This window comes from Periplaneta americana, chromosome 17 (assembly GCF_040183065.1).
Source record: "Periplaneta americana isolate PAMFEO1 chromosome 17, P.americana_PAMFEO1_priV1, whole genome shotgun sequence".
In the NCBI taxonomy this organism is placed as follows: Eukaryota; Metazoa; Arthropoda; class Insecta; order Blattodea; family Blattidae; genus Periplaneta; species Periplaneta americana.
The window spans coordinates 67,913,010-67,928,317 of NC_091133.1; the positions used below are offsets into that span (position 1 = coordinate 67,913,010).

At 34.1% G+C, this 15,308-nt stretch overlaps 2 protein-coding genes across 5 annotated transcripts in view; one reads left to right on the top strand and one right to left on the bottom strand.

The window, feature by feature from the left end:
* LOC138693158 (lachesin-like) overlaps window positions 1-15,308 on the bottom strand; it is a 1,789,721-nt gene that overhangs the window by 438,044 nt on the left and 1,336,369 nt on the right. The gene's annotated exons all lie outside the window — the stretch shown is intronic.
* Window positions 9,631-15,308, top strand: part of LOC138693356 (uncharacterized) — a 64,891-nt gene continuing 59,213 nt past the window's right edge. Inside the window, exon 1 of the mRNA XM_069817275.1 lies at window positions 9,631-9,692. The gene's annotated coding sequence lies outside the window, so the exon portion shown is untranslated. The remainder of the gene's footprint in view (window positions 9,693-15,308) is intronic.

A 15,308-nucleotide genomic window follows, 5' to 3' on the forward strand; every position in this document is an offset into this window, starting at 1 on the left:
TTATGTAGAATTTCCGTTTAAAACATATTTTCATTTTGTGCATTGGATGAACGCTGCCATTCAAGGTCGTTCATTGTTTTATTTCCAATGATATTTATGTGAGCATAGAGTAGTATTATATCCGGCGATCACAGGTAGTGGGAGAGGAAATATAATTGTATTACCTTTTGGGACAAGAAATGAATATTTTAGCAATTAATATTTCTTGTGGAAGATTAGTATGCAGTATTATCACAGTCTAGTATATACAGTCACGAAGCTCAATGCGTAGGGAATATGCATCCATAGACAGTTGCTAACCACTAGGATCGCTATTATCGTCTCATCACAGACAATGCGAAATAGTACCGGCACAGTCTACTGTACCTATTACCCTCAACAACTCGAGCTTCGTGACTGTATATACTAGACTGTGGTATTATCATTCTGCAGTAATGTAATAACGGATCACAAACGTCATTCCTGTAAACATTTTTCAAATATTGTAGCTTTTTGTTATATTTGTGGCCAATTTAACTTGAAACCACAACGCCGATCAATTATAGACTATGTAAAAGAGACAAATTATTTTTACTGATTGTCAGACGGATGAACAGGATGAAAGTTTGTCGCCAAACGTGTTGTGTTATTAATTTAATAGTTTTAATCATACAAAGAATAGGTATCTTTGGAAATTTAAATACAAGAAATGAGACCTACAGAAGTTTTAATATGTAAAAAAACTTTGGTTTTCGAACTAAAGCGCACATATATGTAACAAAGAAACGTGCTACGAATATTTCACTCTCATTTTCGTGTTCAGCACGTGCGAATTGGGTAATATCAAGCTATTTCACTAATTGCATAAAAACATTAATTTTTTACTATTGTATTTTAACGTTATATAAAATAGGCTACACGTATTTATAATTCGATATAATATACAGAGTGAGTTGGCCAGGGATAGACCGGCGTCAGTTAAAAGTTGTATGCGTAGTAACTGCTGCGCTATCGCAGTGATCAGACCTCTTGCTCGCGTACGTTTCGTGTTTAGTTACGTAAATACGTTTACGCGGTGAGGTTGCAGCTATATACCGTACATTTAGAGTGCAGTAGTGTGTTCATTATGAAATATAGCCTTGAATAACGAGGTTTATTTACCAATACCAAAATATATTCTAATGAAAATATCTGCAATACTTGGGAAAAGTGGCATAAGTCAGTTTCCACAAACCTTTTTATTAATTTATTGACAACTTACGGAACATCTGCTCTCTTGGGAAAAGAGACATAAGTGTTTCTCCCATTACAATAATTTATACAGAATAAAATAAAATCGATATAAACCAATGTGAAGACAGTTTTTTTCCTTCTCCTGTAAAATTAACAGTTTTGACTTGTGCAAATTTTTCCGAGCACTACAGATATTATATTAGAAAAGTAAGCTAAATAAAGCTAATGGGTTCATACCCTGTAATTATACTGCCACTATTTTTATTTATAAGTGTTTAAATTCACCAAAAGTAGACAATTTTGTGAAATACGAATCTTGGAGAACAGTTGTAACAAACTTCCGTCAATCATTCCCTGATTCGCCAAAGCCTTCTAAGGTGTTGATTTACAATTTAATGAAAAAAATTTCGTACAACTGGATCAGTATTGGGTAAGCAAACATGTGTGAAGCGTATTCTCACTGAGGAGATGTTAGATGAAATTGGCCACCGACTAGAGAGAAGTCCTATATCATCCCGCCTTGTAGCTCAGCAGGTAGGGGTGTCACAGTCTTCAGTGATAAGTGGTACGAAACAATTAAAATTAAAACCTTATAAAATTCGTGTAGCTCAGAGGTTAACGGGACCCGATTATCAGAGCAGACTTAGGTTTTGAATGTGGTTCCAACAGTCAGTGTATGATGGACTACTTGACCCCACCCTAATTTTGATAGTGACAAAGCATGGTTCCACCTCAGTGGTTACGTGAACATTAAAAACAATCGTTACTGAGACAGTGAAAATCCACACCATTTTCACGAACAACCGCTACATGATATAAATTTGAGCCATTTTGGAGAACAAACTGCGGCGTGTTACTGGATCTCTCTTCAGGAGATGTGCAGCCTGCCAGATATCACAAGGTCGTCATTTCTAACATGAATCGTGAATTCGGTAAGTATATCATTACGCAATACTAACCGCAAAAGAGCGGAACGAATCCTCCGCATACGGTAGCGTCGTTACGTACGAAACAGCCGCCGTGAGTGCGGTTAGGAGTCTAGCCATAGCTGGTTCATTCTGTACATGCAAAATGTAGCAATTAATATTAAAGAAGAAAGAAAAATAAAACTCGATAAAAAAAAAAAGTAGATCTACCTATATATACAGTACGATAAAGAAAGTGAACGAATCTTGAAAAATGCAATAAACTGCAGTTCACGTTTCAGGAATAAAAGCAGATATTTTATTCTAGCAGCATTCAAGGCAATATTATTAGCATCGGAATTTACAAAATTTATAGTAAATAACTTTTAGGAAATGAAAATAAATAGGCTACATCATTCGTATTTTGAACGCATATAAAAATATATTTACACTTCATTAGAAACTACTTTAGAAGAGGACATCAATGATCTATTTTTGTTAAATAAAAAGAGTGATTTCGTAACAGCGAAATTACAGTAATTTACAGTAGCTACTATATTGAAACTCATTTTATCTTAATGCACAGGATTTTCCAGCACTAAATGATTGTGGTGGCAGTTGCCAGAGCTGAGTATTCACATTCATCATACACTAGTGTGGCAGGTCGTCCTTCTGCCTGTCATGTAAGCTATTGATCCGGGTTCGAGTTTTATTCTGACCTCGGGTTTTTCATGTGAAAAATACATAGTGACATTTGTGGCAGACAAAATCGTAATTATGGTTTTCTTCCTAGAGTTCTAGTTTCCCCAATACTTTATACATATAGGTACGTCATTCTGTCAACTTTCCACGCTTATTTCATTCCATGGAATTCTCTGACCGCCGGCTTGCGAAGCACGAAAGAACTGGCCTAGAGGAGTGTGAGGTTACCTACCCTGGGACCTAGGCGTGCATCGGACCTTAGTGTAGTAAGCTGATTAATAAATGTGTGAAATGGTGGCAGTGCAATGGGTTCACCCTATTCCCAATAGAAAAAAGACAAAACACACCATACTTCCGTATTACTGCGTATTACCATGCGTAGAAGAGTTAGTACAGTTGAGTAATATATATATATACAGGTTGTTTCCGAGGTGGTGTTACAAACTTTCAGGGATGATGGCGAAGGGCACATGTATCAATTTGAGATAAGGAACCATGGTCCGGAAATGACTGAGTCGAAAGTTATAAGCAAAAATAGTTGTGTGGAAATGACCTTTGGAACAGTCCTGTAAAGATGGTATGGGTCGGATGTCTTCTACGTGGGTACTTGCACCGATACAATCTGTGAGCTTGTCTACTGTTCCCATTGGCTCATCCGTATTCGAAAATCAGGTTTGCTTATTCCGCTCTCGTGTACTCCTCCATTTCACTAGGACTGATCGACTGGACACTGCAGCTTGTACACATACACTGCTGTCTACAGACGTGCATATGAGGACCGACCATGTCCGTTACACATTACGCTATCTGCATACAGTGCACTGAATGGAATACTGTAAGTATACAATGCAAATAACGTCAGATGAATACAGTATGTGTAAGATGTACAGATAAATACACATAAATAAGACGTACAGAGGAATAAAATTATTTAATTTCCACACAACTCTTTTTGCTTGTAACTTTCGACCTGGTCATTTCCGGACCAGGATTCCTGATCTCAAATTGATACATATGCCCTTCGCCATCATCCCTGAAAGTTTGTAACAGCACCTCGGAAACACCCTGTATATATATATATATATATATATATATATATATATATATATATATATATATATATATATATATATACATAATCAAGTCAGTTCTTAAGGAGGTGATTCAGGACCTTGTTTGCAACAAAAAAATCATAATATCCTTGTTCAATATTCGTCCCCGATCCCGAATTATATTTTGAGCATTTGCTCTAGACAACTGACAATTAGCCTACCTTCTCTCAAGCAGACAGGTCTATTAGGTGTGGAATCAAATGAGTATAGATACGGTACGTGATATTCGTGTAACTCGGAAACAGGGATGAGGATTGAAAAAATGTATTAGTATTTCTTGTTGCAAATAAGGTCCTGAAATACCTCCTTAAGGCTTGACCTGACCTTTTGATACATCCTGTATATATAATTACAATCATTGAACTTGTAGTTATCTTTTTATTATTTTTTCTCATTCTTTTGTAAATCGTATTTTTGAAATATTTCACCATTTGTAAAACGACCTTACACTTAGAATTTATTTTCCACCATCGAGTTCCAAATTATGCCATTCACTTTTCAGGAAGGAGCTCTGACACAAAATTATTTGCCGATTCCTTTATTTCAAGTGGAATGTCTAATACATCATTCGCATCGTTTTGCTCGCTCGTATTAACTAAATTATAATTCCGTAAACTCCTATTGCTGTAAGAATTATTGATGACCAAATAAATCAATGTCGACGAAACAAATCACAGGAAATGGCCTTCACAACGCATTTCTAATGTCATTTCAATAATCTTCACAACTACTGAAAATTAAACTTCATTTTTTTAATTTGAAATCTTGGAAGTGGAAAATATTATGAATACAAAGTAACTATTTTTTTATTGTGAGATTTTTAAACGAGCTATTTTTTTGTTATATTTGAGAAATATAATTCCGCCTACTTACCGCTGCATGAATAAATGCATTTCACTTGCTCAGCAAAAAAGACTAGCTGTCTATAAGAGAAGAAACATCTCTGCCTGCACTCGCTATACACTTGACTTTAAATAGCAGTATACCCAGCTCAAATTTAACGATCGTCATCGATTGATGCCGTTATTAGTTCTGGAATGTGACGTCAGACTCTGACATATCATCCACGAGTTCAATAATAATAATAATAATAATAATAATAATAATAATAATAATAATACTTACTTACAAATGGCTTTTAAGGAACACGGAGGTTCATTTCCACCCTCACATAAGCCTGCCATTGGTCCCTATCCTGTGCAAGATTAATCCAGTCTCTATCATCATATCCCACCTCCCTCACATCCATTTTAATATTATCCTCCCATCTACATCTCGGCCTCCCGAAAGGTCTTTTTCCCTCCGACCTCCCAAATAACACTCTATATGCATTACTGGATTCGCCCATACGTGCTACACGCCCTGTCTGGATTTAATGTTTCTAATAATGTCAAGTGAAGAGTAAAATGCATGCAGTTCTGCGTTGTGTAACTTTCTCAATTCTTCTGTAACTTCATCCCTCTTAGCCCCAAATATTTTCCTAAGAAGCTTATTCTCAAGCGCCCTTAATCTCTGTTCCTCTCTCAAAGTGAGAGTCCAAGTTTCACAACCATACACAACAACCGGTAATATAACTGTTTTATAAATTCTAACTTACAGATATTTGACAGAAGACTAGACCACAAAAGTTTCCCAATCGAATAATAACACGCATTTCCCATATTTATTCTGCGTTTACTTTCCTCCCCAGTGTCATTTTTGTTACTGTTGCTCCAAGATATTTGAATTTTTCCACCTCGTCGAAAGATAAATCTCCAATTTTTATGTTTCCATTTCGTACAATATTCTGGTCACTAGGCATAATCACTTACTTCGTCTTTTCGGGGTTTACTTCCAAACATATCGCTTTACTTGCTCAAGTAAAATTCCAGTGTTTTCCCTAATAGTTTGTGGATTTTCTCCTAACATATTCGCGTCATCCGCATAGACAAGAAGTTGATGTAATCCGTTCAATTCCAAACCCTCCTATTATTTCTAATGGCATATCCTAGAACGAAGTTAGAAAATAAAAGTGACAATGCATCTCCTTGCTTCAGCCCGCAGTGAATTGGAAAAGCATTAGACAGAAGCTGGCCTATACGGACTCTGCTATAAGTTTCATTGAGACACATTTTAATTAATCGAACTACTTTCTCTGGAATACCAAATTCGATAAGAATGTTATATAATATTTCTTTCTTAACCGATTCATATGTCTTTTTGAAATCTATGAATAACTGGTGTACTGTACTCTTATACTCTCATTTTTTCTCCAATATCTGTCGAATACAAAAAATGTTATCAATAGTCGATCTATTACACCTAAAACCACGGTGATGATCCCCAAAAATTTCATCTACATACGGAGTTAATCTTCTCGAAAGAATATTGAACAAAATTTTATACGACATCAAGAAAAGTGATATTCCTCGAAAGGTACTACAATTAATCTTGTCCCCCTTCTTAAAAATAGGTACACTTATGGACGCCTTCCATTGTTCTGGTACAATTTCCTTTTTCCAAATAGCAAGTACAAGGTTATAAATTATTATTAATAATAATTTAATTATGGTAATTCTGGTACCGATTTTTGCAGTGATAAAATTGCTTTAAAAAACTCTGTGACAATGAAGTTAAGTGGAGTGTAAATTTTCATTTCAACAGGTTTTGCTACACAACCTAGCTGTGGAAGGAAATTGGCCAGGAACTTGGAAAAATGTGCCAGTAACTGGAATTTTTTTTTGTACTGTACATAAATCATGCAATATTGGTAAAGAGAAGAGACAGGGTCTTACCCCTAGCATGCTTTCAGGCTCTGGATAAAAAAGAATCAATATTTCATTAAGATTTATCCAAGTCTATGATTGCTCGAATAGAAATTTTTACTTTAAATTATTTTCATTTATAACATATTATTATTAAACCCAATAAACACATAGCTAAAGTGTATTTTTGCTGCATAAATGAGGGCAGTCAAATGAAAACGGGTCAGATGCCAAAAAAGTATAATAGAACATTTCATTACCTCAAAAGTAATGTCCAGAACTGTTTATACATTTATCCCACTGCGAGACAAGACGATCAATCTCATTCTGGAAAAAAATTGTGGGCTGTCTATCGAACCAGTTCTTTATCCAGTCACACACGTCTTAGTCAGATGCAAAACGAAGTCCACGAATGTCTTTCTACTACTCTCCGACAAGTTAAAATTGCATGGGGCGAGATCTGGACTGTAGGAGGCGTGTTGAAGCATTTCCCAACCAAAATCTCTGAATTGTATTCCTCACGGAATTGGCAGTATGTGGGCGGACATTATCATGGAGAAGGCGATAGCATTCCAGGACGTTTAGACTTAATGGCGCGTCCCAGTTTCTGTAAAGTTTCTTCATAAAGCTGTGTATTGATTTTGGCCCTATTTTCGAGAAATTCAACAAGCAGAGGACTCCTAGAATCGAAGAAGAATGTCAACACGACTTTACCGGAACTTGAGTGTATTGCTTTGGACCTTTCCGGAGGGCGAGAATCCATGTGTCTTGATTGGTGGCTCTGTCGTTTACTCTCCGGTTTAAAATGGTGATACCACGATTCGTCCCTAGTGACAATACGGGACAGAAATGCATACTCTTCATCGTGGTATCCTTGCAAGTGACCCAGTGAAGCAGCCATTCTGTTTGCTTTTTGTTCCTCCTCAACTGATATGGAACCCATTGCGCGTAGATTTTCGCTAATTCTTCGTCGCAATAACGTGTACGGAACCGTGACTTATTCGCACCAAATGACGAAGTTCTTCCACAGTGATCCGTCGATTTCCCTGTATAAGACAACCTCAGAAATAACAGCAGGAGTGATGGCATGATGAGCTTGTACTGTCCTGACATGTTGTGTTTGTCGTAAACAGCAGACATGCGACGATGGATTTCTCGTCCTCCTATTCCTTCAGCAGTCAAAAATTGCACCTCGCTGTTCTTATTTACCTTCCTCCATTTGTGATGTTGGACGAAGACACGTATCTCTAACCTGACTTCCAGCTCAATAGACGAACAACTAGTGTGTAAGCGGAGGTTATAACTGTGCTTTCGCGAGTCGCCACCAGATGTCATTTCAGCAACCAATTTCCAGTGGTACTAACTTGCCCGTCGTAAGATATACGCGTTGTGGCACGTTTTCATTTGACGGCCTCTAATATTTTAATTTTCATCGCATATTTCAATAGTTTTCCCTGCATAATGGCATGCATATTTCGGACTTTTAGTGTATGATGTTTCGTGGTCTATTTATAATTATATCATGTTGGAGTTTTCCCTTCCCACTGCCATGATTTCTAACACATAATCCACTATTGGTTTTATTATTCCGCGAAGTTAGGTTTGATTTCCATCATTCAGTGAAGAAATACTTCCGTAGCCGGGAGGAAAAGGTCTTAAGTAAAAATTTTATACTTTTCAGGAGAGCAGTAGAAAGATTGAAATTAGTGTCAATTACAGAGTTCTTTTAATCGAGAGGATTTCCGGGATATTATGTGTTTATATTTCTTCCAAAATAGGTAATGCTGCTCATTTAACAATTTTCATGATTATTTCCAAAAATAGCCGCACTTAAGCCCTTTTAAGACTACAACCCAAACTGAGAAGAAGGGACTATTTAAACATAAGACCTTTTTAATGTCAAAATAAATGAGAAATGTAAATTATTAGGAATGCAAAATGGGTCTTAAACAATATAGGACTGTTTACCCGGTGCTTAAAGTTTTAAAAGGAAAGGGCATCAGTATGTGATAAAATACCTAAAATACAAGTTAGACCTTTTTAATAGAGAAGCATGGAAAGTAAACATGTGATGTTTGTAAGGAATAAAGTATTAAATATTCTTAAGTCCTTTATTCTCTGTGTACTCGATTCAAAAGTACTTAGGATATTTGGTAAGGCTCTATAAATCCAGTCAGGAGTCTTATTTGACTTTAACCGTTTTACCAGATTGTAGAAAACTGTTTCCGCTTTCAGAATACATAAAAATCTCATTTTCACAAAAAATGGACTTAAGACCTTTTTCCTCCCGGCCACAGACTTGTACTAGATTCGAGTTTTTTCGCTTCTTTTAAATGTAAAAATTTCAATCCGCCATCACTCTCCATTTCATCTCTCTTCGTCACAAAATTTAGTTACAGGATAGCGTAGGAGCTTCGGTGATGCCGGGTAGAGTTCGACAGTGTGATTACTATTTCCGCATCCCGTGCATCGGAGCCTATCGGGGTGACCCAGTTGATCGTATTCGCTGATATTCTCAGTCCTCTCTATGCTATTTGATGGACGCACTGTTAGCGATATTTCCCAATATAGGCCGAGCTGGTGAGACAGCTAGCATACGAAAGTGGTCTGCAATTTCATGTGACAAGGAACTGCTTAAGTCATCTCTTTGGTCTCTACGGGTTGAAAATTCACTCATACCACCACTCTCTCCTGAAAATTTTACAGAAATCTAATCAAGTAACATCTGAATGCAGATATATTACACCAGTTTTGCAATGTTTGAGACAACATAAAACAAACAGTCATGTTAGAGTAGGCTACAAGTAAGGTGAAGGAAATATAACCCGATAAACATATCTGAGAAGTTATACGTTAGAAATTGTGACAGCAGAATGTGGAAATGTGAATTATTGACACAAAAGTGTCACATAAATAGGCATTATTTTAAGCCTATTTACAACGAGGTCACTTTCTTATATTTAATTGTCAGTCGTTGGAAACTAAGTGGAAACGCAGGAAGACTTCCATATGAAAACGTGAGTATCCTCTGTTTATATTCGAATGCTTATTTTCTTTGGTATAGCAATGGTCCCGAAACATTTCAAACACATGGCTCTTTTAGACTGCGTGAAAATTTGGCTAAATCTTCCCCAAGTAACTTTGTCTTTACGTATCTACATATACAAATATATACAGATACACTAACAACAAATCTCATATATATAAAAACCTTAAAATTATTTTCAGGTTTAAGTTGTTAAGAACCAAAAATGAAATAAACGAAATTGGAAATGATATTAATTTCAGGGGGTTATTCTTTGAGATAATTCAAACAAAATAGTTTAAAACAATTTTGATAATTTTTGCTTCCTTTTAGAGATAAAAATTATTTTATATGAAACATTTCATAGCCGTGTTTTGAGAAAGACATTGATTGAATTCCCAATATGCTCAGTCAGTTTAACGGAGAAGTGTAGAATTTTAGTTTTGTCCATTATATCTTCAGAAATTTCAACCCAACAAATGTAGCATTGTAAATTTCTTTGCAGAATGAAAAGTTACATTTTTTCTAAAGAGATAGTAGAATTATTTCAAAAATATATTTCTTATCATAATGCACTACTCTCTTAAACTGACTGAGTATATTGGAAATTCAATCAATGGCTTTCGCAAAACGCGCTATAAAATATTTTATATTAAACTATTTTTATCTCGAAAAGGAAACGAAAACAAGCAAAGTCGTATTACACATTTTCCTTTGAAACATCTCAAAGAATAAGCTCCTGAAACTAATAACATTACTTATGGTTCACCCTATATATATTAGAGGTTATTTATGGGAATGACACAAACATTTTATAATTTAACAAATATAATATAACAGGTAATTATTTCTATAAATATTGTATTTAGTTCAGCATTAAAAAATGAAAGCATTGTATTCTAATTGTTCATTGTAGACTGAGTCTCTTTGAAGTTTCATATTATATTTGATTTCTATACAAGTAAAAATAATCTGAATAATTAGTGTCTTGAGTTTTTTTTAAGATTAAATCGTTCAACCATGAATTTAAATTGAATACTTGCAGATATCGTTAAAATAAATCTTGTAACGCAGCACACTGTCGCGTACGTGTGATATTACACCAGAGGGAAAACATGTGCTTGTGGATGCTCACGAATTCACTCAAAATGAAGTACAGTATAGCGTCTTGTTTAGGCACACTGAAAACGTAAACAAAGTGCAGGTAACGTGTGGGGGGAGGACGAGCCGAAAGATAAACATGAGAGATGCACAAGGTTTTAGAGCATTATTTGAAATTCTATTTTCCAAAAAACCCACAAAAGAAAAGAACACAAATTGCATAAAGTTATCATATACACATTTGAACAAAAAGCAATTGTAACTAAATTAAAAGATATCTACAATTTGACTAAAAAATAGTCTTAATTATTAAAAAATATATGGCTTATTTAACGACGCTCGCAACTAATAACACTAGTCTGCGATGAAATTCCTGCCTCCAAAGTTTTAATGTTTTTAGGGTATTTTTAGCATGCTGAAATCAAATTCAAAGCCAAAAAGTTCCTATCACGTACCATTTTTTGTTATTTTAATTTTCTTATAATATATTACGACAATTTATAGCGTAATTACTTAAACTGTAATACTTTAACATATGTAGGTTTAGTATGTTAGGATATGAAAATCAAATGTATTCAACATATTTTTAAGGTGTTTATATTGAAAACCAAGGACACTGGATGTTTCTTAGCAGATAGGGGGTGCAAGCACATAAGGAAGTTAGGGCGAAATAACGTGCAGCCTTGTCATTATTTTTGTCTGTGAAAGATATAAATGTCAGCTACTCCTTGGTGAGAGACTGAACTCAACTCGTCTAGTTTCTGTCACATTTCATTAGTCTGCGTTTCATCTGAAAACTAAACGAAATCAGTTCGAAGATTTGTTGTGGAGTAGAATGTTGAAAGTTTTTAGCTCAGTAAGAAAGTATTTACCATGTTGCATCGGGGATGTCTAAATAATACAGACCATTTTTGTTATATAACTTACGTAGGATATACACATAGCCTAAGCAGAGGTGTAATGTTACACATTTTGTGAAAAAGTCATACCATGCCTATTTTGGAATCAAACTTGGAGACCAAAGTAAAGCTTGGGCACCACATAAAGTATGTAGAGTATGCACTGAAGAGCTTCGTCATTTGATCAATTGGAGAAGACCGTCGCTATCTTTTGGAGTACCTATGGTTTGGAGAGAGCAGTCGAACCATAGTAATGACTGCTACTTCTGTTCGTGTGATGTGAAGGGGTACGATTCTAAATATAAAAATCAAATCGTGTATTCAGTTGCCAGCCATTTTACCTGTGCCTAATGTACCAATCCCTGTACGACCAGAAAATCTTACACAAACATCATTCTATTGGTACTGACAACGTGAAATAGGTTTTAAATACTTTTTCTCCGAAGATGATAGTCTTGTATATTGCAGTAATGTGAAAGAATTTATGCTAAAACTTGGATTTCCAAACTATGACCTAAGCGAATGGAGACTGTTCATTGATGCTTCTAAGCGAAGTTTAAAGGATTTCCTCCTTCATAAGGGAAACATTTTTGCTTCAATGCCCGTTGCCTATTCAGTGATCCTCAAAAAATCATACACAAATTTGCAACTGCTGTTATTACGACTGGACTATAGGAACACAACTGGCAAGCTTTTGATGATTTCAAAGTTCTGGGTCAACAATCTGATTTTACCAGATTTCCATGCATTCTTTGCCTGTGGGATAGTAGGGCACGAGTTGATCACTGGACTATGAAAGACTGGCCACCTCGACAAAATTTGGAAGTCAGTTGTAAGAATGTTGTGCGCCAAAGCTTTGTGAGTTCTTCTAAAGTTGTGCTGCCATCTCTCCACATCAAGCTTGGCTTAATGAAACAGCTTGTAAAAGCTTTAAATAAGGAAGGAGGCTGTTTTAAGTATATATGTGAGAAATTTCCACTACTATTTGAAGCAAACTGAAAGAAGATATATATTTAATGGTCCTGACATAAGAAAACATGTCTGGTGCAGCATTTAGAAACAGTATGGATGAAAAGGAGAAATCAGCATGGATGTTGTTTTGTGAAGTTGTTTTAAAATTTCTTGGCAACAACGATCCTAATTACCGAAACATTGTGGTAACATGCTTGAAGCATACAAGGAATTTGGTTGTAACATGAGTATAAAAATTTTCTGTTTTCTCAACTAGATTATTTCGCCGAAAATCTAGGATTTTTCAGCTAAGAGTAAGATGAACGATTTCACAAGGATCTGCAGGAGTTTGAAAGAAGGTACCAGGGACGCGGAAGCACCAGTATGCTTCGTGATTATTGTTGGATGTTAAAGCGTGAAATACCTGAAGAAAACATAAAAGAAAGAGGAACAGGAGGACTCTCTCAACTAAGAAGCAAGTGGTGTAATTTTTTGTGTGATACATTGTGCTAATTTATATATCCAATAGTGAAGTAAACAAGACAAAACAAAGCAAAAATACTCTAATGACATGTCTGAACAACCATTCACATAATTTCAGCAAGTTGTGTCTTTTAAACATTGTTTTTGAATTTGAAATAAAAAAGAGAAATGAAAAAGTTTGTGATGAAATTCATGTATTTATAAAATACATTTAAAGTGATTTGCAAACAAACCTGACGTGATAGAAGCAAACGGATTGAAAATTCGGATTCAGCACATCGACATTATATAAAATCACATTACTTAGCTCAGGCAACAAACACGAAGTTGAAATTCGCAGGCTAGTGTAATCGCAACATAAAATATAAAATATACAGAGAAACTTTAGCTCGCCCCAGAAAGAGTAGAACTCGTGCTCAGGGGCGGATTCCTGAATTGAAATTAATAATTATACAATACAATTATAATTAATAATTATACAATACAATTTGCAATTATAGTATATAAATTTAAATTTACAATTTTTCAATTTTTATAAAATCCATACATAACTTTTTAAATTGAATACTAGAACTATTCGAATTGACAAGATTAGGATATTTAAATATAAATTTATTATATATTCTTGGGCCTAAATTACTACTATGATTAAATACTGTAACAGTGTTGCATTTTGGTTCAAACAATCTTAAAGAATTCAAACCTTTTGTTTCATAACTATGAGAATATAATTAAAAATTATTTCGATTTTTATGTATGAATTTTATTAATATAATGTAATAAATTTGTCTTACGTTAAGTACATTAAAGTCTAGAAACAAATTTTGAGATGGAAAATCAATAGGTTTATGAAGACATATTTTAATTATTTTCTTCTGTAATAAATAAAGTGGATTAAAATTGGATTTAAATGAGCTACCCCATCCTATAACTCCATACATAATTACCGATTGAAATAAAGTTAAATATATTTTACGTAATAAACATATTGACAAGTAATTCCTCAATAAAACAAAATAATATACTATTTTACGTAATTTATTACAAAGGTAATTAATGTGTTGCTTCCATTTTAAATGATTATCGAAAATTATGCCTAAATACTTAACTTCGAGCACTCTTTAATAATCGGACATTTACACTGTATAAGACAACAATCAGAATTATGTAATTTAATACTTAATATAGATGTAGGAGGTTTGTTACATTTTTCTGATAATGAGAATGGAATAATTATGGTTTTAGTTTCGTTGATAGAAAGATAATTTATGTCAAACCATTTTTTTTTATTAATTTAAGTCCATTATTTGAATTATTATATGCGTCATAGCAGTTCTTTCCATCAAAAAGTAAAACTGTGTCATCTGCATAAGAATAGTAAACACCATTGTATTGTTGTAAGTCAATTTTTAATAAGTCAATTTTTGATAAGTCATGAATATATATTAAAAACAGAATAAGGCCTAGAACTGTGCCTTGGGGAACACCTATATTAATAATTAAAGGTTCACTTGAATAATTGTCAATTTTCGTTATTTGAATTCTGTCATTAAGATACGATTTTATTAAGTTTAAAGCATTACCTTTGATTCCTAATAAGTCTAATTTCTCAATTAAGATATCATGTTTCACTGTATCAATTGCTTTTCTTATGTCCAGGAAAATACCAATACATTTGTTACCTTGATCAAATTCTCTAACAATTTTTTTAGTAACTTGATATATTGCATTATCTGTACTGAATTTTTTTCGAAAACCAAATTGATTATCACTTAATATATTATGTTTATGAAGATAATTAATTAATCGAACTTTAATACATTTTTCTAGTAATTTTGAAATACATGAAAGTAATGATATTGGTCTATAATTTTTCACATTTCTTTTGTCTCCTGTTTTAAAAATAGGTTCCACAATTGTATTTTTAATTTATTTGGGAATTTGCCATTTAGAAAACATAAATTAAAAATATGAGTTAGAGGTTTGGCAATATAATTTATAACCGTCTTCAGTATTTTAGCACCTATGTTATCAGGACCAGATGATACATTATTTTTTAAAGTTTTGGCCATATTGATTATTTCGTCATCTATTACGCGGTGAAGATACATACAAGCATTTACTGAAGTTACATTGCTAAGGAAATTGTTATTTTTTTATAGACGATACAATAT